Source organism: Corapipo altera, unplaced genomic scaffold (assembly GCF_003945725.1).
Source record: "Corapipo altera isolate COAL_440 unplaced genomic scaffold, ASM394572v1 2b, whole genome shotgun sequence".
Lineage (NCBI taxonomy): Eukaryota > Metazoa > Chordata > Aves > Passeriformes > Pipridae > Corapipo > Corapipo altera.
Window position 1 is genome coordinate 10,003,150 of NW_020884874.1, and position 25,518 is coordinate 10,028,667.

At 42.1% G+C, this 25,518-nt stretch overlaps 1 protein-coding gene across 4 annotated transcripts in view; it reads right to left on the reverse strand.

Annotated features, from left to right (window-relative positions):
- Nucleotides 1–18,492, reverse strand: part of FYN (FYN proto-oncogene, Src family tyrosine kinase) — a 143,884-nt gene extending 125,392 nt beyond the window's left edge. For 3 of the 4 annotated variants that reach the window (XM_027632984.1, XM_027632990.1, XM_027632979.1), the window contains exon 1: nt 18,162–18,490. The gene's annotated coding sequence lies outside the window, so the exon portion shown is untranslated. Of the gene's footprint in view, nt 1–18,161 lie in introns of all 4 variants that reach the window. The other variant, XM_027632995.1, reaches the window with a different exon arrangement.
- Nucleotides 18,493–25,518: the final 7,026 nt, after the last annotated feature.

Consider the following 25,518-nt stretch of genomic DNA (forward strand, 5'->3'; position numbering starts at 1 on the left):
TAAGATTGTTAGGAGCAAACCTTTCCAATCCCCTGAGAAATTCTCATCACAGGAGTGCCTGTGATTAACCAACAGGCTGATGCAGTCTCTCCTTTTTAAGCTCAGAGAGAAATTGGAAACTTCATGCTGTTTTTACCACTGTGCTAAACACAATCGAGGGGGAGGACAGAGGGGTACACACCACTTCATTTATCAATAGATTTCATGGGTTGTTGCTACTAGCAGAAGGAAAGAACCCAAGCCCTCAAATCCTCAGTTCAATTAACTCCAGATTAGACATAGTGGACTCCGGAACTCATGACCTCTTGTCAACCCGCTTGAAAGTCTTTTCTCTGCTGTGGCCTATGCAGAGAGGCTAGAGGATTGGTCAGCTTGATTAAAAAGGAGAGAGAATGGGAAGGCAGTACATGAGCCGCCTTGAAAGATGAAGAAGGTTTTTACAAAGTGACAGTGCATTTTACTTGCATAAGAAACACAGGCAGGAACAGACAAGCTTTCAGGACCTGTGCCCTTTTGGTCCTCTGTTTCTCCAAGTACACAAAAGATGATGACAGAGATGCTCTGTACAAATACTGATGATGGCTGGATATTAGAAGCTCTCCAATAACTGAAGTGTAAAGAGGGCAGTAGGAGATGCTCTTCCCTTGAACCCCCCTGGAATAACCTGTGTTCACTGTATCTTATTGTACCATTAGGACTGCAACAACTTAAGCCTCTCCCCGTCCTAAGTTTCTACAATGCACAACTTTGTATCACTTTCTGAAGTTGTTCTCAGAAAAGCAGGATTCATAAAACCTCACTGGCATCCGCCTGCCCTTATTTCAACATGCTTGCGTGCTTTTCGGTTTAAGACCTAGCCTGAGTCAATGCTAATTTAAATACATATATGTTATGTCAGTACTGGATACAGACACTGCAAAAAGCCATGTGAGATACTTGGTAAAGATTATGGGTAGGTACTCCTCCTACTTAGCACTCATTACTGAACATTGCTCATGTACATGCTCTAACAGCAGCCAGGAAGCTCTCGGTAAGTATTTGTAACTGAACTGGCAAATAAAGACTATTCTGTGGCATACCTATAACTTAAGAAACCCAATTGCCCTTAGAGAAGCAGTAGATTATTAGTATAGAAGTACTGACAATACTTTTGGAGTGACACATCTCCAAACATTTCACCCTCCTCTATGAGGACCATAAAAAGTCCCTCTTGAAAACCAGCACAGCTACTGAAACTGCAAGCTCCTAACTCTCTGAAGTAGCTGTGAAATGATCTGTTCTGGACATCTATTAGCAGACCCCACAAACATATAATGTAGGGAAGACAATAAAACTGAATTACTATGTGCATTATATTTTTCTTCTGGACACTTCTCCATACCAGTTTAGGTGAAGATCACTGGAAAGAAAAGAGGGATTGTGCCAGACGGGAGTATCCACAGCTAAATCTTCTGGAGTTTAGAGTGGTGCATCTGGAGCTCAGCCAACCTACAACTTGTGGGATGCCTTTGCACTCACATGTCAGCCCAGGTACTCTAGTAACAGCGGTGGGGACAGAGGGACAGACACCTACACCCCCTTTTACCCTTTTCACCAAGAGCAGGCTCAACACCCCAGTCTGAGCAAGCTATCTAGGTGTGAGCAGCCTATGATGGGGAGACACATCCCTTCTGCTCTCCCACAGGCTTCTGTACCTAACAGGAAGGTGAAACCAACACAAACCATGTAACTCAGAGTAACTATAAGTGCCCAGCTCAGAGCTCTGTGCAGAAGAGCACTACTTCATCATGACTACCAGGGTGCAGCATCCACTAGAAGGGCAGACCCCAGAACAATAACATACAGAAAGCCAAACCAAAGCAAGCCCAAAACAAACAAACCACCCCCCCAACTCTGTCAAGTGTTGAATAAATCTATTAAGTAGAGCCCACACATGCACAGATAAATCCCTTTCACTGTATCAGTTTAACAAAAGATAATATCAGATTAAGCCCAGGTGGCACAATTTGTCCACCTCTACTCAGTGAGAACTAATGCAGGATGCTTGCCTACAAAAAATAAAAAGCGTAAAAGACAGTTAACAAAATTGACAAACCATTTGATGTTTAACAGGAAGTCCCAAGAAACACCAGGTTTCTCACTCCCTAAAAATTGCAGCAATACATTTCTTCCTCACTCCTCACTCCTTCTTCCTTCTTTTGCTCTAGTGGATAAATTTATCTTGAAGAAGTCTAGTAAAAGAAAAAAAAAGCAGCATGTACCTTCATTGCTGTTGAAAATGCAGAACAAGTATGATGGGTCAGATACTCCCAGAGGAAAGGGCTGGCCATAGTCAAAACTTCTACACTAAAGCACAGAGATATAAACGTCAGCCCAGAAATGGAATGAAACATTTTGTTTGCTCCCCTTTCTGCACTTTTCAGCCCCAAATTTCTCTTATACCAAAGTAGTTTCTATAACTGTCACTGAAATCAGACCAGCAAGACCTTAAAGGGATCAAGCAGACAGCTCCTGAACTTCTGGAGCATGAGAGGGATACAAATGAAACATTACTTTTAGGACATTAAAAATCAAAGGAAGAAGAGATTGAAAATTTGTTTTATGCATTTTGCATATTATCTATGTGAATTTAAGTATAGTAAGGCATTATATTACACACAAGTCAACCATTCTTCCAACAGACTTGAAGAGAAATATTACTCAGCCATAGATGCAGTCAATTCATGTCACTAAAATTCCATGACTGGCTGATAGAGCGAGTCTGGGAGATTGCTGAGTATGCCTAGAAGGCAAACTGGCTATCGGGCTTTCAAATCCTCTATTGAGCATTGTGAGTTCAAGTGGCTTAGGTTACTTTTACTCTATAAAAGCCCGAAAAACAAGCCTACCGATAAAGATTCTGCATTAAAAAAAAAATTAAAAATTGTTACTTCAGATATCAAGTAGCTACAGTTTTAAACTTCCTACAAATAAGGGTCACAATTTAAATACCAAGTTGTAATCACCGGGCCAACAAAGTTTTGTTTCCTGCTGGTGCATCCTCCTGTTCTCCTCCTTACTTCCTAGTCAATTGTATTGTTGAGCATTCCCTTTCACCTACCCTTTTGTTCCATGTCTCCTGACACCCTGAAGAAATGAGAGAAGAGCTATGCTAGTTAAGCAAAATGTACATGCTGACTTGGTTTGGCAGCATTCAGTTGTTTGACATCCACAAGCACCAAATTCAACAGTCCCTTCAGGAGGGTTAAAAGCATAGTGTCTCCTCTGCATACCTGCCTCTCCTGAAAAAAATCAGTCATGAACATCATTCACAGTCATCTTCAAATTTACTCTAAAAGATCAAAACACTTCAAGTTTGAGGGACAAGTGAACAAACCACTTAAGGTTTACACCTACAAGAAATCTAGATTATGCAAAAATCCATGCTTTTAACACCTATTTCTTTTCTGTATTAAACCCCACACTGTACTCTTTAGTATTTTTAAATTTTGCAATATACAGTCAACTGTACTGTATGGTCCCTCACACTACAGAAACAGGAGACTTCAGGTACAGTTTCAGAAAGCCATAAAAGTGGCACAAATCTTCAAATATTCATGATGTAGACCCAAAGAATTTCTTATACTTCATATTATTAATCTTTCTTTGTTTGAAAAATATTCCTCCTAAAGAATGCAAATTTGTACAAAGGAAAAAAATGATCTGGTATTAAAAATTGAAGTAAAGGAACCTAACCCACAAGTGCTAACAAGGATCTTAAAATCTATTTGGGGAATTCTGGCAACTCATCACAACTGATCTGTCATAGGAATAAGAAAATTAGGTTAGCAGTTTCTTGTGAACATAAGGTAAAGTAAAAAAAAAAAAAACCCAAACAACTAACAAAAATACTGCCAAGAAGGTTTATGCTACTTTTTTTCAAGATTCAGCCACGGCTAACTAATAAAAATCGTCATCCAGGTCTCTCTCCCTTTGAGTCAAAAAGGGGTCACATGCCTTCTTTAACATATTCTTCCACTACCCCAAAAGAAAAACGTGTTCAAAACCAGTTGTCTATATGTACAGGCAATGGCAGGCACTATACCTCTAGTCCAAGCATGTGGCATATACTCAGATTTAAATGCACCAGCAAAGGCAGTTTCCAAAATTATGATTTAAAGTTATTTGAGACCCTCCCGACCAGTTTTTGGTTTAATACATTATATTCCTTACTTTGCCTCTTAGCAAACGTGATAATCGCTTTTAAGTTGCTAAAAAGCAATTCTTGACAAAACTGACACTTGGAAATTCCTACACCAAAGAACCAGAGGGCATAAAGAGGCACCTTAAAACAGCAGACAACACATGATGTGTTTAGGGTCAAAACCCAAGGCACTGCTTTTCAAGTGGTGAACCATCACATGCTTGTCAGAGAATAAAGTCACAAGACAATGAAAAAAAAAATTGACTCACATCTGTAACATAAAAGGACCGTTTCTGACATTTTCAGTTCATACATATATTGCACTCAGGCAGCCAGTGTGTTTGAACAGCCCAAGGTCAGCTATACTGGAAGGTATCTGCATCTTCAGGAGGGTATGATATTTGGCCAGGGTAGAGAGGGTGAGGTGCAGGGAGTTGGTGGGCTTGTCTGTTTGGACAGTACTGATAATGCTTCAACTATTGCAAAACAGAGAAGAGAAAATGGTTTTAAATTACTTATTTCTCCTAAACAGCACACTGGAATGACCTCCAGTGCCTCATACTGAGCAATGTTCCAGCTCCTACCGCTCCTTTTATAGAGGCCTTTCCTTTAATCTGTTTTTGTTTTGTTCTTTTTTTTTTGCCAGAGACATTAAAAAACTATATACAAAGAAGACAGCACATTGCTTAGAAACATCTGCCAACGTTAACATAAGAAAACTGAGAATATTTTTAGGATCAGCCTCTACTACACCCATTTATGTATCAGCAATTTCAAAAAAGCATACATCAGCCACAAATCAACTCTACCAACTAGTCTTCCAGACAGGGTAATCAAAATATATATATTAAAAATACCTGAGTCACACCGGTGGAGCTGATCTCCAACATGATTTGAATGTCTTAGATTTAATTAGAAGGTGCTGACAAATACATACACATTTATTCCATAAGAAAAAGATATCCACCTTTGAGATCTTCAACAGCAGCTCCCACCAGACTACCTTGGACCTCAGTGGCCAAATGAACCCACGTAACATCTCTAGCTCCATACTCTGTCCTCTTCTTCCTCTCGCCCAAAACCACTGCAATATTTAAACATTTGAGGTTGGTAACACTTGATTTCAGTCTTGCCACCATCCAAATTTTACTCAAATGTGTGGTCAGGGTCAAGACACAGAAGACTAAAGGGTTGGCATTGTCTGGAGTAGGTACTGATCTCCTACACTCAGTGCTGCTGTTGCCTCATTTGCTGAAGTTTCCACCAAAATAATACAAGTCACACTCTTTGTAGAGGATATCTTTTGTGATCACTCGCTAACAATAACCTAAGTTTTATCTTGCATAACTCCTTTAAACAAATACTAAGTATGAGCTGATACACATCCCCCTCATCTTCCCACTGAAACTATTTTATTTAAGCTGCAACCAAACACCAGAAAACTTGTGAGTTTTTCACACAACTTAAATCAAAACTGGAACAAAAATTCTAAAGGTTTTCAACTCTCACTCTCTCCCCATGAGAGCTTATAAACTGCACCAAGCAACCCAAGTTTCTGATTAAAATAAAAGCAAATAAATAAAAGCATGCAGCTGCCTGAGATGGTCAACCTCACCTGAGCAGCTACAGTGAGAGCTGTTCACCATCACTGCCAAGAGTAGCTGTGGAAGGTCTATGTCCTCATGGGGCTGAGGCAGGGTATGTGTGCATTAATTACTGTCAACTGCAAAACTCTCCATTTCTCCATATAAATACAGCAATCAGATTAGTAGTATGCCTCCACTTTGATGTCTCTCTTGCATACCGTCTTTCTGCTATGCAACAATGCTTGGGTAACCTGAACAAACCGGGTAACCAGAGGGTTGCTTCCACACCAGGAGGGGCTTCTTGTTTACCTCTGAGCTGCAGTCAAGTAGGCCTACAGTGATAACTGTACTGAGTGAAAAAATACAACTAATTTTCTGGGGTAGGGCAAAGAAATAATCTTTTTAATTTTTAATTGCCGTGAATATAAGCAGTTCTGCAGCATTGTAATCAGAGCATTGTGAGCACCCATTACCTCAAGGATAAACAGCTCATTTTTGTTTGGACATGAGAGGATTTGCAGGCAAGGCAAGGAAGGTGAGCAATGGAGAAGACTGAGGTAAGCAAGCATGAAGACAGGATTGCTGTAAGCAGGGTTATGGAAACAAAATAGATGAAAGAGGGACCATTAAAAGAGCCTCTGGCAGTCACAGTGACACAGAGTGAGAATAAATACCCAAATTAAAATCACAGGAGGAAAACAGTGGTGACAACAGCCAGAGTAGGAAGGGAGACTTTGAACAAGTTTCCAGGTGGGGATAAATACTGAAGGTAAAAAAAACCCAAAAAACCAAAACCAAACCAAAACAAAAAAAAACACAAAAAAAGCAGCCTGACATTTCCCCTCTCTTGTCCACCTTCCCAGCTCAAAACTCTCTACCAATGCTTCCTTTTACCCCATGGGACTGTTAAGGCTTCCTTTTTCTTTGATAGATCAAATACATGGGAGGTCCTCCAGGTACAGGAACCACGCAGCCCAGCCACCTACCTAACCACCAGTCAGTCAAGCAGCCGACAGGATCCACTCAACACCTCAGACGCTTCCCTTGCCACTGCTTTTTGTGAGCCAGAATTTCCTAAGCTAAATACTAATATTTTACACATTAAAGCAGGCATATGCATGTAGAAGATTTACACATTTAGCTGCTCTCCCACACTGGAGTGTGAGGATGCCTGAGCTAAGTGCTGTGAGCCACATACTCCAAGAAGCAGCAACAACTGTAGGGTAAGGCCCATGTGCACAGGTTCGGTGATGGTTGGGGGTTTATCTTGTATTCCAATTGTTCTGTTTTTTCAAGCAAATATTAATTTAAGTACTTAAACCACCAATAATGAAATTTTCATTTTGTGTGTGTTTGAAAAAAATAATTAAATAGCCTAGGATGATCAAACCTTTTAAAAGCACAGACTACAGTTAGTCACATGTACTTTGTACTTCAGCCACCTGTAATAGCCCAACTCACAATGACAGAGTCTCAGAAATCTAGTGGAGAAGAAACACCTTCTGGCTATAAAATTTTAAGCAAAAGTTTTTGTCCCACATCTCCTGTGAGGCTCATCTGGGTGGCGCGCCTGTTATTTCAATCTTCATATTTGCTACTAAACATTCACTTTTAAGTGGGTAACTAAGCAAATAGCTAAAGCACTGCCAGGAAGACAAACAGAATACACACAATGCACCTTTTTACATATGCTGTTTACTATGCATTTTCTTCACTGTTTTACTAAAACATGTGATACAATCTTACTGCTTCAGGTTATATTGCTGTATGAAGTGTGAAAGTCTAGTGCAAAAATTCACTAAATTGAAATGGAAAACCTTTGCAGTTTTCTGTATGTAAACACTGGATTGGTCATCTGTTTCATGTAATGGAAGCAAAGGGCCATCTCTGTTCCAGCTCTTTCTGAGATGACAGAATTCTACGAGTACTCCCCTGTAAGGGAGAGTTTCCACCAGCTCCAGATTGAGAGAAATGCAGACAATTGACAGGAACTGAAGCTCTGGCACCAAATAAGCAATTTAATTAGCTGACAGGTGGAGGGAAGTAATTATTTCTTTCTATGCAGCATTTGTGAGACCACATCTGGAGCCTGGTTTGAGGCGTCCTGGGAAAAGAAAGACTGACACAGTGGAGTGAATCCAGTGGATGGCCACCAAGATACTGAAGCACTTGATGTATGAAGGGGAGATTGAGAGCTGGGTTTGTTCAGTCTGCCCTGGGAGATACATAAAACCTGTCTGGATGAGGCCCTGGCTTTGAAGTTATCCATATTCTGTTCAGGGAGATTGTTTCCTTCAAACCTAGAGCTTACCTCAGAGAAGTTAGAAGGACTATTAAAAAGTAGTTTAATGGAAGAACTATTAAAAAGTACTTTTAGAAAGCAATCTTTTAGCTCTAGAGAGAGATCAGTTACAGAAAATAAATTTTTACAATATGATTGCGAAAAAAAATGTAGGTCATCATTCCTTCAAACAACAGTTTCTCCCCTCCCAACCCCCTTCTTTAAGGTCTGATGTGAAAGAGTTCAAAGCTAAATAATTGTCACAATTTACAGAGGTTTAGCAAGTTCCCATACCAACAATCATGAAGTAAATCTACATGACGTGGTTTGACAGCCATTTTCAAGATATTTTCTCAGAAATTATAACTCACAGTAGCAACATATTGCTGATTATGGAAAAAATTCTTATCACAGTTTGGGGTGACTACCTTATCAGCAAACACACATTTTATTTCCCTTGCAGAGTTGCTTACACCTGCATTTTCATAAGATAGTTCACTTTTGGAAGAGACTGTCAACAGTGGTCCAGTAGCATTAAGAAATCTACAGAAACGTATTACAACTTCAAAATTAAACTTGAGACAGCAAGTCTTCTGAACCAGTTTACTTTGGTAAAATCTCCCTCATCAAGAAATACTCTACAGTTCTCAAGGTAATATAATTTGAATGCATCCTGCTTTAAAGAAGGACGATGGAAAATAAAGACTGCATACTGTTGCAGCACAGTGTCACTTTAAAGCATGTGGGTAGCTCTTATAGATGAAGCTCCTAAGGAACATAACCACTGTTCTTTAGTGGGGCAGATAATGTAAAAAAAAAAAAAAAAAAAAAGAAAATAATAATAAAAAAGGATTTCTTTAAAGTTTAGTAACAACTTTTAAAAAAGCTCATTTGAGTAGTCTTTGGTGCTATGAAAATAAACATTCATGTAGTTAATCCACTTTTTCTGCTCATTGCTCTCATGTCTCTTCTCCTTTATGTCAAAAAGTAAAGTGCAGCCTCTACAGCACCACACATTGCCACACAGATACACTCACAGCAATCATGAACATATCATGGTGGTCCTGGAAGCAGTGCAGGCACATTAGCATGATGCTCCTCCTGGGACGCTGCAGATATCCTGGCTCCCCCACATGAGCTCTTCTGCCCACCTTGGCATAGTGCCGCGCAGATGTATCCTGAGTCCTAAACTTGCTCTAGTCAAGGAAGTAAAACCAAAGCTATGCTGTCATTGCTTTCAGGCCTAGATTATTCTCAGCACAGTCCTGCTGTGCCACACTAGCTCTAAAAGGATGACAGTTATCTTCTGCAAGAGACAAACTTACGTGGCAAGTCATGGAGGAGCTGACCACAAAAGGAAGATGTGGGTGACTCATTTAACACCTATATCCATACAGTCAGCTTCATAAAGCAGACCTAGCCCTATTGCATGGGGAGGAAACAAAAAAAAATCAAAACCCCAAACAATGTAACCTCACAAGTTTGAATTAAGACTTGCTAAAAATGTAGCAAGAGCAGAGACATCACCACCTTAAAGAGGTCACTGAATCACACTGATGGCCAGAGGAAGCTCATGATTTTAGAAAAGTCTATAAATGAAAGAAGCTTTTTAATCTTTTACAGGACCAGCAGCAAATTGTTCCGAATGTCGAGTCATCAAGTTGTGCAAACTGATGCTGTCCCCATCCTGCCTGTGATGACTGAGGAGGAGGAAGAGGGACACAGTCTTCCCTGCGTATTTTATCTGCAGCCTTATTTGTTCCTTTTTGGCAGCCCCACTTGAACATTAGGACAAGAAGTTCTGCAGTTTTTAAGCATGTCAGTAATGCTGCCCTAAGCAAGAAAGACAGTCAATGCTTGTCTTCTACCTCCCCCAATGCACAAAAGGTCACTTTCGACCTTCAGATGTAAGGGATGTTTCTTCCACAGGGTCACAACATTTAGTGGCTCTCTTCTCAGCCAAATTTTTGGGCTCATTACTTTCTCTACAGAAGTGAAGCTCCTAGTGAAGTGGTCAAAAGAAACAGAAGTCAATGCTCTGTGTGGGGCTTTTGAGAGCTTACAGTCTGCTATCCTGAGAGTTAAATCTGGCTCTTCAGGTTGTCAGCCCCTGTACACTGACCTTATCACAGTTAAGCTGATGGACTTACAAATTTTTTCAATGGTGATTGCAGCTAATAAAATGTGTTGCATTAAAGACCCCTTTTTTTCCCCTTTAAAGGTGGTTTGCCTCAGCCTTTCTGAGAAAAAATAGAAAAAAGGGTAAAAAATAAAAATAAAATAAAAATCCATTTGCTATTCCTCCTCACCTGTCCAAAGTATGAGGTCTTATGAATATAAAAATCACTGACCATTCAAAGATACCTGGAGAACCTAACATTTGGAACAAAAGGCCTGCATATTCAGCTAAAGACTGTAAATTAAAATTATGAATGACCTCAAATACTGTGCTATTCAAAGGATTAGCTTTAAATAGTTTTATTCCCTCTCGAAGAGTGAAACCATCAAGACATTACCAAATATTTTGGAAATGGGACTGAGACTGTCTCTTGCTGAAATCATCAATCCAAATGTTGCCCACAGTGATAACATCCAGAAATTTCATTATCTATTCGTTATATCACAATAGACAAAAGACAAATCCCAGAAGGAAATTTCAGAGTTTCCAGTTACTTCCCAGGGAGGCAGACAGGCAATAGAACTGGCATTTTTGTTGGTCTTTAGGCAAAAATCTGATTGGATGTGGGCTCCCCCTCTGTAATCTTATTATTCAGATCTTCCGTTTTCAAACTTCATTAGCATACAGAGATAGTGTGCAAGAGGACCTGTTCACAGAGAGGTCTAGAAACATGCAAGAGGTCATTAACTTCACCATAATAAGGCCCCTCCACCATGAACTTCACCATTAAGAACAAACACTGAGCATTTACATATAGTTTAAGACAAGAAACAGTCTAATTGCCTAGTCAGACAATAGAGGTTTTCATTCAGAGTCTTGGAGACGCTTTTTTTTTCCTGGAAAAAATATATCATAGCTTCCTAGTGAGGGGCTGCCCACAAATAAAAACACAGTCCCAGGAACAAACAAATATCCTTTCTTTTACGGGTTTGATACATGCTTTTGCTTACATCTGCTCTCCTCCCCCATCCCCCGTGTGAAAGCAACTGGCTGTAGGACACAATCATCACCATCTTCCAAACAGGGGTATCAGCTGGTCATATGCTATGTCCCAAGAAATGACCAGGCATGGAATTAAGTTGTGCTAGAAAAAGGAAAAGTACTTCTGTAGAGAAGTGACATAAGTCCAAAAATTAGAAAGTAACAGACAAGGTTCTGCTGTATTTTTTTTTTTCCAGACAGTTAATACAGCCATCAGAGTCCTGGGATGCTGGTTGATACAGACAGCTACAGCCCTCATTACTGTAGTGGTGAAGTTTGTACAGGCTAGAAAGAGAGAGAAAAAGTCTGTGTGTACTCATATTGTGAGTTTCAGTGTCAGCTCAGAATCGACACGAGGTCATTCACCAATACCCCTGCTAATCTCAGCTCCATCTACATGCCCAGCACTTTCATCTTCCAGCATGATGCTGTGACACAGCACACTGTGGTGGCTTCTGGCTTGGAGAACTTCTGAACTAACCAGTAACAAGCCTTCCCAATTATTTTGGGCAAGAGCATCAACTTCAATTATAAGACCAGAGCAATTCTGTGGTTTAAAGGTCAGGCACAAAAGAGAAAAACACAATATATTTGTAAAAAAAATAAATTAAAAAAAAATTCCACAATTATCTGTACATTGTTATCAGGAGCCAAGATAGGAAATACATGATATTCCAAAGTCATGTCAGGAAAACCTTCAGAGCTGTCTCTTTTGTAAGTGGTGCAGCTGCAAGTCAAAGATCAATGTTACGCAAAGTGATCTTTCACACACAAGTTGAAAAACAAAGGAGGTTGAAAGATCTTTATTCACACAATAAAAAGCCTTCAAATAAATGTTAAAGTTTATTTGTTTGAAAAAAACCACCTACTCACGCTAAAAGTAGAATAATAAAAACTGTAAAGAAAAAGGATGCTAGGAACCACCAGCTAGGTCATTAGAGAACTCTCATAGAACAGAAAAGTTTTTCTCAAAGAAAAACAAACCGTGAGTGAGTGTTTAATACTAATCTTCATTTTCATAGCCTGTTTAACTTCTCTGTATAGCTTCATATAGCAAACTGAGACCTGATATGATTATCTGGTGATAATATTTTCATTTTAGACTATACCAATAAGGCTCGAGAACTATTTTGGTCAAATCTGTTAACATGGGAAAACTGGAGGAAACAGACAATTACGGAGAAAATATTTCATCCAAGCCAAGCCAATCATTTGAGGTTTCCTCCTTGTTCCTCCCAAAAATCACCAAATCACTAAATCAAGAGTTATTTTCATGTTTAAGTGGTGCCTAACACTTCTTTTCTGTTAAAGCAAATGTATGTGTACACACACACACTCTCAAGGGCAGCTTTCTCTACCTGCTTCAGCCAGCTCTTCCCTTGGTCTGTTCAATATCCCTCTGCCCCAGGTACTTCTCTGCTTCTTCATAGGTTGTGCTAGTGCCATTACAATCACTTTTAGCTTCAAAACAGTTTCCAAATTCGCCACTGCAAGCAACATCACTTCGGTGGATAAATCAACATTTTTCAAGCATTTCTGGAAACCCCACTGATGATGGTACATTTTGTCTGGTCTCTATTTCATGTTAAAATCACCCTTACATAGCCAAACCTTTAGATGTTTATCTGTCTCTTAGAGCTCCGAGAGCCTTTGCAAGGTAGCATCAAGGATGTGCAGAAGCTCCTCCATAGGCCACCCCAAGAGCTGTGAAGCAAAGTGCACCAAGTGAGGTAAAGTCTTTGTTTAGGGCTGTTTGACCATCGTGCCTTTGTTTTGGAGACAGCTCAGTAACTGCTTTCACAGCACAGCATTCGATACTATTAAAAGTATCTCTGGCTCCTCTGAGGAGCTCTGACTGGGCTGCTTTGTACTTTAAAGCACTGAGCACATCACTCACAGACGCTACTCAACATCCCTCCTTTCTGGTTGTAGCCACAGGGTAACTAAAGCAGGACGAACAAAGAATTTCCCTAGGCTAGAAAAGGCACCCAATCATTGCTGCCTCCTAAAAACCCCAACAAAACATAGCAAAATAAATAAGTGCAGAGGGGTGACCTCCTCTGTTCTCACAAAGACATTCTCACATCACAGCTGCCCTGTATAATTCATCATATTAAACCATATCTCAATGTGATGAATATCAACTGACTTGCTCTAAGAATTTAGGTTTCTAGCTTAATCAAGAAGGACTTAATGCTCATAGATAATCGGGAAAATTATAGCATGGAACAAGCAACTTTCAGAGGTGCAAGACTTCCCTAAATCAGATGAAGCTGAGCTGGAAAACATGGGGTAATCTCTTGCCATGGCACCTTGTCACAAACAACATCAGTAGATCCATCCAAATTGGAATGTCTTTGATACAAAAATAAGGAGCTGCATTTTGGGAAGAGCAGGGAAGTTTAAAATTAATTTGCTGTCCTCTCCCCGCTTGAAAAAAACAATTTAACTCAGACTATCTAAGTCATAGCAGTTGACACTGCCAGGATATTTTTTTGATAGCTTTTTCAGATGAAAAATATTAATTCAAATTCATGGTATAAAAAGAGTAGAGCTGGTCAGGAAAAATCTGACAGTCATTTTCTGCAAGGTGATTTAGTTCTATCCATACCTAAAAGCTCCACAAAAGTGTTGCTGATTTTATACCTCAGTAAAAAGTCAAGATGTCAAAGGTTCTATTTTACTCCAAACAGATGACAGTATTTTGAGTTAAATCCTTGCTTTCATAGCCAGTTACCACCTAAAACAGTCCGAAGCAAGATGAGGTAACATGTTTAGATTGACTTTAAGTAATTTAATTTTTCATCTACGCCAGTAAAAGTGCTGATATTGTTTAGTTTTGTTCCCATTCCAAGTGAAGGAAAGTTCCGAAAAAGCTTTATAAAATGTCATTGTTTTCCTGCAGCCAGTGGTAAGGACAGCAACAGAGTATTTTTCATTGGCTGCAAACTCCTCTAAGGTCAGGCCTGTTACCAGTTTCAGGGCTCAAGGACACCTCCCACAGACAGATTTAATTTGACCACTCTCAAACCAAGAGGCAGATTACCTGCCTGAAACCAAACCAATGCTTGAGTTAATAAGTGAGACTACCCTATAGCATAGTGCTAACGGGGCTCATGTGTTCACTCCTTAAGAAGTGTCATACACTTCCTGGATGTACCAAAACAACTTCAGCCTTTCATGTATAATCTGTACTTGTCATTTCTCTGTCTGGAAGTCAGACATTAAGAGCAAAACCCATGACAGGATGCAAATGCTAGAAATCCCAATTCTTCTACACCTGCATGTTCGTCATCTATTCAAACACAAAACACAAGGTTTTTCTCTTTCTTTTTTTCTTTTTCCTTTTTTTGGGGGGGAGATGTGGGTGCATTTTGGTTTTTTTGTATAAATTACTACTACCCTATCAAAAGCAGGTTAGGGTTTTTAAACTCTAGTAGCTAACCCTCATCACTGTGATACCAAGTGAGACACCCAGCAGGTAGGCACACCCAGCAGGCAGGCAGATGCAGCCCTGGAGTTTCACCTTCTTCTGAGGCACTTTGCCTTGAGCGGCCCTGGCAGCACTTCCCCTGCCACTCTGGAACGCAGCTCTGAGGTGCACAATGCATTCAGCATGGCACAGCAAGCAGCAACATCCCTTGCTCAAGGGAGTGAGGTCCACAGGGGTCGCAAGTGCCCTGGTAGCAAGGTCTTGGGGAGCTTCACATTGAAGCACGCAAACCCTTTTGTGGGTTTTGACTTAAGTAAATGGCTGACTTGCACAATACAGACCTGTAGGCCTTTTGTCACCAAAGGAATCCTTAATTGCTGGATTTCAATGAGATTGCTTATGTGAACTAGATTTGCTGGTTCAAGTTTTTGGAGTAATGGGTCAAAATTACTTGTGAAGACACTTCTGTGGGAGCTGCAGGGGTGGGAAAGGGACAGGCATTATTGGTTTTCTCCCTCTGAAAGGAAGGTCACTGTGACAATACACTCTCAGCAGTAGACCTGCCCATAAAGCAAATTAGAAAGCACTGTCCATGACACAAACAAACACTATTATTATATATTCAAAGTAGTGCTCAAACTGAATTAAGCAGAACTTTACAGAACAAGTTTGAATCAAATATTAATGTGCATCCCAGAGAGAAGGATGAAGAGAAAACACATGCCTTCAACTCTTTCTATCCCTGAAGTAAAAGCACTATAATGCATCAAGACAGCAAAATGAAGACACTGGTTAAATAAAAGTAATCAGGCATAAGATGGCCAACAGCTCTCAGCTTTCTTTAACACCACGAAATATATGATATTGTAGATGTACCATATTAAAGTGTTAAATTATCACAAAGGTGCTGGACGGTTTTCACTTATTTTAGCCACAATTTTATTAAACTATAAATCCAGTGCAGCCCATACCATGTCCAGTATATTCAGCTTAACTCAGCTAAACCACAGGACAAATGGCCATGGAGGCCCTCTCCATATCAGACTCCACTCATGTATTTCAGATAACACCATTTAGGCATTTCACATAAAGGTATTGTGGAACCTAGTGTAGTATGTAAAATAACTAGTTCCTCAGCAACACTATTTTTACTCAGATGAAATAGAAATTTATGAACGGGTCCTAACTTTTAAAGACACTTATTAAAATGATCAATAAGCAACTTCTCTGTACCACCTTCTTTACTTCTGGCTTACACTGACTGCCATGCCCCTATGCCAAAGTTATTTGTCTGTCACTGAAGACTTGTATTTACTCAACATCAAAATAATTTCCAGAGAAGCCTGTTCAGGGTTTTATACTTAACTGGTATTTCATGCCACCATATCTTTCACCAGCAGGCAACGCAGAATTTCTGAAACAACATGCCTGAAGCACAAACCACAAAACCCCACAGCCAATGGCCTACCATTAGACAACTTCATATTGGAAATTGTTACTTTTGCCAAAGACAATTCACACAGATGAGGCAGCAATTTTTTAGAAGTGGAGAGGAAGGATGCTTACAGGCATACTCTAAGAAGCATCCGAACATTTCAACAAACTATGACAAATCTGCAGCCTACTATCAATGAAATACTAATTTCTGAAGCATTAATTAGGCAATCTTTGTCTCTCTTTGTCATCAAACTCACAGCTCTATGGGGTAAAAAGGGCTCAAGAAGGAACCCATGGTCTTTTTCCCAAGAGATATTCTTCTTAAAATTGTTCTTATATTGTGAAAATACACTGACCTATTGACATCCATCAAGTGCTACGAGTTTTCTGAGCATATACACCAAGGTGCTGAAAACTCGTGGACTATTGGGGAAAAGGTAACAACAACCTTTCCACTTTACTGATACTAAGTAAATGTGCAACTGTAAAAAAGAACTATCGCCCCTTCAGTTTCCCACTGGGTCAAGCAGTGGCTACAATGGATGTAATTGAGGAGTTGGAGATGCTGCCTTTCCTCCTTCCCACTCTGGTATTTTTCTTCTGCACTCCTTTGTTCACTTAACAGAACTTTATTTGAAGTGTGTTTTTACTCCTTCACTGCATGACAAACCCACATAGTCAGAAGACAGGCTTATAAAAACCACAGATCTCCAGCAGGGAGTTCGACGGTGGGTGTAACATTGGACACAGCTCTCCATTCATCATACACATTCTCTGGATTTCAAGTTGACACTGTCCCTTTAGCTTACTCTTCCTCCTCACCAGAGACCAGAGGAGTCAAACCTAATGAAAACACTTCCTCCTCCAGCGTATAAACAAACAGATCTTCACCTGTAATTGTTCTCTGCTTCCAGAAGCTAGTTAAAAAGACATCAAGACAAAAAAAAAAAAAAAAAAAGGGGGGGGGGGAGGAGGTCCTGGAAAGTGTTACAGCTGCAGGAATGGTGGAAGGAAGGATGTGGGAGTTAAGGAGGTTGTATACTAGGAGGAAAATGGCAAGGTCTCAAAGGCGTTCCCAGTCCTGTGCATGCATTTCAACAGCCTAATCTGTTCTCACTTGTTATTTAGCATCTTAAAAATCAGAGCATATCAGAGCGATTGATGAGCAGAAGGCTGCTTTTCCACTCATCCTAAACTCTCCTCCAGCACCTATTCAGGCCTGCCCTCCCCGTTCACCAATGAATGGACCAAGGTATCATGTCTTGTTTCCACAAAGTGACCCCCTTCCCTCTCCAGTCCTCTCCCAGAGCTCACGCAGAATCCACAAGGAGCAGCAATCAGGCGAGTTCCCGAGGAAGCAGAGACCAAACTGAGCGTTATTAAGGAGGTCGGGCGACGAGTACACCGTAGCTCTGCAGACGCAGCAAAACGCTGGCACCCGTGGTGTGGCGTTTGGTATCTCTCCCTAATCTAAAATGTGTCTGAAAAGGAACTGGCACCAGATCAGCGGCCTCATCTGGGGAGGAACAGAGAGGCTCTAGGGGAGAGACAAGAAACAAGCCTCTTTTCACATCCTACCACCCTTGGGCGTTTTGTGCGTCCCTTCTTTCTTCCCTGAAAGAGGCCTTTGTCACAGACGAGAAAATCCTATACGATTTATTTCAGAGAGAGAGAAGGTCTTTTTATTTATTTCCCCCCTCCCCTTTTTCGCAGTTCGGCGACAACAAATATGTCCCTGTGCTGCGCCCCCTCCCCTCTCCCGGCCGGCGGCCGCGGGGGCGGGGGACACGGACACGGGCGACCCTCGGGCACGCAGGGCCCCACACAGTCGGTCCCCGGCGCTGCCCCCGGCCCTCCCCGCGCCCCGGGCCGCGGCCGGGGCGGAACCGGGCGTGGGGTCCGCGTGTGCTGCGTGGGGGACATCCACAGCAGCGCGGCCGCCTCCCCGCCCCGGTACCCCCGTACCCCATCACCGCTCGGGCGCACAAAGGAAACAAACTCGCCGCAGCATCCATGCATCCATCCACCTATCCAGCCCCCGCCCCCGCTCCCCCCCGGGCGGGCTTCGGCCCCTCCGTTACCTAAGGCGGCTCAGCTCGGCTCGGCTGGGCTCGGCTCAGCGCAGCGCGGGGCCGGGGCGGCGCCGCCGCACTCGCATCCTTCTCGCTCCGCTCCTCCGCCGGCTGCCCCCGCCCGCCCGCCCGCAGCGAGGAGCGCCGCTGCCTCTCCCCGGGGCGGACGCACTGCGCCGAGCCGCGGCCGGGTGCGGAGGCGGCGACTCCGTGCGGCGGCGGAGCCGCAGCCTGGGCAGGGATGAGCTCGCACGGGCTCTCCGCGCTGCTGCTGTCGCTGCCGCCTCGCCTCCGCTCCGCCCGGGCGAGCGCGGCTCGGGCGCTCCCTCCCACCGGGGCTCCTGACAGATGGCGCAACCGCAGCGCCGCCGCCTCCCGGCCCCGCTGTCCGCCCGGAGCCGGCAGCGCCCTCCGCGGGGCCGCCCCGACTGACAGCGGCGTCGGCCTATGGCAGAGCGCGCCCCACCGCCCCCGCCGCTGGGATTGGCGGGCGGCGCGGGAGGCGGGGCGGGCTCGGGGGCCGCGGGCGGGCAGCGCCCGCAGACACCCCCGGGCTGCGGGCCGCTGCTCCTCGGGCACCCGGCGGGGCCGTGGCGCGGGCTGCCCCGGGCTGGCCGGGAGGAGAAGCCGGGGGCGAAGAGGCGGGAGCAGGAGGAAGAGAAGGTGTGGTCGGGCCCTACCAGGGGTCGCGGCCGACAGCTGCCACCGCTGGAGCCGTTCGCGGTGCTCCGCGCCCTGCCGGGGCGCCTCGGGAGGCGGGAGGAGTGAGCTGAGCGTCTCAGCATCCCCGATGAATGGGAGAACAACCTTAAGCAGATTATGCCTCTTTGTGAAAGACGACGTCGTTTTACTTTTACGATTCTTTTTTTGTCCCTAATTCTTGAAATTGGCAATGTGTTATAAGACAACGGTGGCAGTGAAATAGGCAGAGGTTTTCCAGGGTGATGGGTTTATTCCATTTTCCACATTTAATCGCGGAGTATTTGGGCCAGCTGTGTTGAGAGGAGCGTCAGCCCCACCATGGCTGTGTTTCAGGGGTGTACCTGCCGTCCCCACAGCACGGCGGGGCACCTTTGCTGAAGCTTCAGTCTTGCACTGCACCCAAAGATGTGCAGGCTTCGCTGTCCTCCAGTCACAGTGCACCCTGCCCCACAGACAGGTGATTAGAAAAGTTCTCTGTACACTTTGTTCCCTTCAGGTTCTCAGCACTGCCATAAATCCTCCTGGCATTTCTCAAGGTGTTGCATCCACCTCCAGTGTCCTCTGAAAGCATCGCATGCTCCAGCTTCAAGTCCTCTCCTCGGCATGACCCTGTCTATGACCTTGGATGCTCCCATACTGACAGACTGGTACATCACCCTGTCCCTTATTTCCTAGGCTGGAAAGCTCTTCTGCCTTAGCATTGAAGAAATTGCAGTTAGGCTCCAACAAGAACATGAGAGACATATAAAATACAAATGCAGAGGGAGAGAAACCTAATTAAACATGTTGAAATAGCAAAATATAACACAAGTTTTCGATAACTAAGGTTTACATTTCCCTCTCACTTCTCCTCCCTTGATTTCATTTTTGGCTGCTGATATTTTACCAGAGAGTTCTTTAATCTTGACAATTTGATTTCCTGATGAAATTGTAGTTTTACAAGTTCAAATATAACCTTGTTTCCTATCAGAATGTCTACAACTGTGTGTTCATGACAAGAAAGAGTTTCAGTTCTCTGTCTGGGTGACTGTAGGTTGTGTGTAGGTGACTCTTGATCATTACATTTCAGGACCAAACAGAGTTTGTTCCATGAGTTCAAATAAAGAATTTGGAAAGGATGGTAATTTCAAAATAAAATGTCACTTATGGCACTTCTCACTTTAAACCTGATTATAGATGTAAAATGAAACAAAATTTTCACTAGGTAGCTAATTTTAAGTTTCCCTCCTAATCTTTCGATGAAGATTGTTTTTTTAAAAAAATTATATTACCACATAAAACATATATACAACGCAAGAGTATAAATGTATGGATCAATCGAAAAAACAATTGCCGCTTTTCATTCTCTTGGATGATAACAGCAGCTCAGTGGAGAGGTCTTATTCTGCCTTTCCAGAAACACTGATCGGGATCCTAATCCTATAGATTTTGAGAAGCACAGGCTGCAGCCATTGGGCTAGCAGCAGGCAGCAGGTACCAGTTCAGACAGAACAGAGCTACTGCCTAGAGACCAGCCTGCCTCAGCTGGCCCAAAGCAGTCTGAAGGCAGAGCAGAGTTATGGAGACTGTCAGTCTGTTCTGAACTGACTACTTGTTCCTGTTTGGAGACTGTCAGGACTGCAAATGGTGTCTTAATACTCTAGATTTCTCAGCAGAAAACCAGAATGTGGCTTTAGGAAAAGGGGCATTTTTGTAAGCCCCGTTCACCCTTTTTTATGGGATTATACATAATCTTACCTCTTCACAAGTCAATAGAGGTTTCTTGGGGATCTTAATATCTTGGAAATTAATCAAACAACCAGATAATCTTGCTGCAAAAGCTATAGGAAAAAAATGCACTTAATTTTATAATCAAAAACTGGGAATATAGAGTGTTTGTCCAAAACTTTGAATGCTCTTGCTGTGAATTAAAACCAGCATCACACAAAGAAAAAAACCAACCAATCAACCAAGAAACTACTTACCACTCTTTTTTGAGTGAAATCAGAAAATAACCAGTTAATCAATGAAAGGAGACCAAAACAATATCACACAGCAACCACAGAACTGCTCTAAGCCAGGGCAGATAAATTGGCTTGGCAGCATGTCATAGAAAGCCTGATGCTCTGAGCAAGTATAGCTGAAGAGGAGCAAGGTGTGGAGTCAGGAATCAAGTGCTGGAGTCAGGAATCAAGTGCCGGTAGTTGCATGGGAAGCATAGGAAGAAGCCTTGGGTTTCCCTTTAGGGTACTTGTAATTTCCTTAGGATCGTAAAGGCCAACAGAGCTGCTCTGAGTTCCTGCAGCCCCTGTGGCAGAGGTGAGATGTGCTGGAGTGTTCCCTCCACATGAGTCAAACCTATGTGTGCCCACAGCAGGTCCTCACACAAGTCTTGTTCTTTGGCACTCACCACCATGGCTTGACTGTATTGATATCTGCCTTCAGAAATCACCCAGAAAATCTGCCACATATTCTTCCAGTGAAACAGAAGAAACAATTAAATTTACCCACATAATACAGGCACAGTTCTTTATATTCTCCTTTTACTCTCCCAACTTTTCTAAGCATCTTAGCCTGAAGTCCATAACACTGTTTTCTCTCTCCTTCCTCTATGTGGCCTTCCTCCTCATGCCGAACTACTTTCTCCTTTCTCCAATCTCACCTTAAAACACTTATTCATTAAAATCTTGAAATAATATCCATGGCTTCTCCATCAACCATTTTCATGGAAAACATGAAAAATACCATCAAAACCTTAGTTCTGCAGTCACATGAACTAAATGATGTGGTGTTGAGATTTTCTCCTTTCCTTCCTGTTCCCTGCTCCTATCTTCCTATAGAGCTACATGGCTTTTTGCAGCAGTAGGAAAATTAAGAGCCTGCTTAGGGTTTATTTGTAATAATAATTTAGCATCTGGGAATGCAGTCACAAAATGACACACGAGTCCCTGTTGGAGTTGTCAGTGGGCAAGAAATCAGTGACAGCTATCATGAATGTATACGGAATAAATAATAGCCATGGTTTGCACAGAAAGCTAATGTTTCGAGAACAAAATATGCTCAGCTTTGTAATTGCAAGGAGATGTAAAGGCAACTCTTTTGTAGAACAGGGCAGGATGTCAGTTCCATTTTCTTGGTTGTTTCAAGCCACTGTTGGTAAAACTAGGCTGAGTCTCAGAAAGACCTGTCAGAATTGTTTGCTGGATTCTTCTGAGCCATAATTTGTAAAAGTGAGATCTTAAGAAACTTGTATTTTAAAAGTGTTAAATTTTACACTTTTTGGGTTTTGGGGGTTTTGGGGTTTTTTAATTAAAACATTTTAATTGAGATTACCTTTCATAAGGATAACCAAATGTCATGTTCAAATTCTTCACTCAAACCAGTACATTAATCACAGTCTGATAGGTGACTAATCTGCTTCACCATTTTATCTTCTGTCTTACACTTCCTCCCTTTCTACATTGCTAACTCGGCAACAATTTCATTCATTTTGGTTTTGGCTGTGCGTATTTTACCAGCTGTAGTCTGTCATGTATAGCATATTATAAATAATTACAGAGTAGTGGGGGAAAAAAGGGATCTGAACTTGCCTACGGTATTTTAGGAGGCTGACAGTATTTGCCTGGCACATCCCACGATATTTTCAGGAGGTTCCTCTGCTGGGGAGCGCTAAATGGGTCTTGCTGACTTACAGGTGATTACTGCCAGGAGGTGCTGAAGTGGCAGGTTTACCTCCCTGGGGACACCATCTTTGAGGTGGGAACAGCAGCCTGGAAGCAGAAGGGAAGGTTTGAACTGAGCTCTTCATCCTGCTCGTCAACACTAGTCACACTAATACACGGAAGCAGAAGAAAGGGTATTGGCAGGCACAGGAAAAGAGTGCTTTGCCTTTTGTGCAATCGGTAGATCATCTGTGGGAGCAAATAGCCAGGAGAAACTTCATCACCTTATGTCTTCAAAGAATAAACAGAAGAAGCTTTCCTTACTGCTGTAGAGGGTCAAATCTCAAATGTTTACATACATATGAACACACTTTTCTTGTCTTAGAATATTCCTAAAACACAAATTGGAAGAGGTGTTTCCTCAAACACTATGCAAAGGTTTTCCCAAACCAGCAACGCAGGCATTAAACTGTAACCATAACATCTTCTAATGGGATCACACATTTTCTAAAAGTTAAATGTCTGTGTTTATAAGCTCCACATGTCTTTGCACTCTCTGTGGCTACATATGGACAAGGAAATAAAAAACACACATGGGACTACCTTAGGAAATCCAGAAATAACATAAAAATATTAAAGCCATGTTTTTATAACTTCCAGACTTATTAGAAGTCACATACTACTAAAGTCAGAAAAAAATTACTTATTCTTATTTTATGTACTCAAATAAACATTTAAATTCTCTCTGAAAGTTGGTAAAAGGTATTGACTTTCAGTAAAAATATTTTTTAAATGACAGTGAGGAGCCTGTGGGACAAGAACACTCGGAACGACAGTGCACCTATAATCCAGCCAAGGAATATATCAATTCTCTTCTGGGCATAGCATATTTTCAAAGGAGACGGTGTGTATTTTACATTACATAATTTTGTAGAAATGAAGAACAGATAATATAGTTAAAGATGTGCTATTGTTTTCTTTCTGCTGTCAGCATTAGCACTCTGCCGATCATCAGGGAAACGCTGGAAAGGCTGGCTTCTTACATTGGGATAAATGTGGAACAAAAAGTACAAGTTTGTTCTTAAATATCACTTTCTTAATTTACTTGAAGAGACCAACCCTGTAGTAGATCCACTGACAAATTGCAGATATATTTTCAAGAAACAGGCCCACATAGGGCTTTGTGATTCCCGGAAGTATACACTATCCAAAGAATTATCTCCAAATGCCGAAAAATAGAAGTAAACTGTTTCTTGTCTGTCACTGTCCCCAAGCCACACTGTGTAACAGAACTAACATAACAATCTTCAGGTCTAAAATGTCAGCTAAGAAATAACTGATTCCATAAGGATATCTCAGATTATCCAATGGAATACTTTGACTACAGTGCTTCTCTCCACAGCATATAAAATGGGGTTAAAAATGTCTTCTTACTTGTGCAGCATGAAGTTTAATTACTATTTGTAAATAATTAAAGATATTCTGGGCAGGCTGTATTGCAGAAGCTCATGGAGAAAGTTAGTAATACTGTTTCCATTTTGCGGCTGGATTTCTGAGCAGTGCCACCTCCTGAATGTGAGGAGAAGAATATCTCTATTTCTCTCTTTAATCCTTTTGGCCATTATGACACAAAATGAGCCAGCATCCTCTCAAAAAAATGATCCATGTTCCTGTGACTAACTGCTGCATTCACTCGGGGAGGCTACAGCAAGGTTATGTAAACTGTCCCAGTTCTGGCACTACCCAACTGTTGAACTCTTGACCTTCCACTTCTCATGTTCTTTAAATCTATTTTTGCATGCTATTTTCCAGCTTTGTTTTTTTTGTTTTTGTTTTTTTAAATGGTAAAATAACCCAGAGATCTGTCAGCTGGGAGTAGACTGGTTCCATACATATCATTAGCAAAGACATATGCTAATGAGCTTATTAAAGGGTTGGGAGAGTCGTTTGCCTGCCTGCACTCCTCCTCCTGGAGGAGTTCCACTCAGAAGCAGTGGGCTGTCATCACCTGTCTGGGACAATTATTAGGAAGGTGCAAAGTGCGTATCTTACCATAGAGTTTCCAGCTCTCTGCTGGCAGTGGCACTGGTGGGTGTTCCCACAATTTGGGGTAAGGGCCCAACTTCTCACAGATTATCTTACCTTCTTTCCCAAATCTGCATCTTTCTACTTATACTCATAGGGGCTGTCTTTAGTGCCCCATAGGTTTTTCCCTGTCCCACACCAAGGACCTTGATATACTACTTTACTGATACTAACCCTATTTCTAATGACGTGAAAACTTGTGGACTGGGTTCCAAGTAAGGATTAATAAGATTTGCATTTGCTTTCAGCTTATTAATCAGAGCATCTTCCACTGCTGTTATCTCCAAGAAAAAAACATCCAGCAGTGTGCTCATTGTGCTCTTTGCCCACACTGTGTCTGCTGGCCCCTGTAAACGGATGTGATTCAGAGTGAATCTCCCATCACCTTGGCTGTCATCATGTTGGCAGCACCACAGAGTGCTGTTGTGGAGCTGCAGGTCTGAGTGCCGCTGTCCTTGTTTTGCATCATTCTCACCTCTTGTAGTGTTTTGCATCATTCTCACCTCTTGTAGTGTTTTGCACTGACTGTTTTGTTGACAATGTCAAGATGAACCTGTGCCCTAATTGCCTTATTTTCTAACTAGGATCCTCAATTGCTTGTCAATTGTAATTGCACCCATCATTAAGGATGAATTTTGGATCTTTCTGCTAAAGAAAAAACAATAGTCATGGCACTGTACCATAGCTGCCTGTATGCAGACGACCATGCTCATCATTTGAACATTCCCTAGCTTACTCTGGAAAACAGATACAGGATGTAGTAAAGCTAGGCAGAAGGAGAAACAAAATAAATGCAACCACACTGCTCTCTGAGATAGACATGCAGGCACATGCTGAACAGATGCATCAACACTAAGCTGGTGAGTACCCAAGCGAAGAACTAAAAACTTTCTAAGATTGTTTCCACCCAAAAAGAGTATCTGCTCAGTCTGGAACAG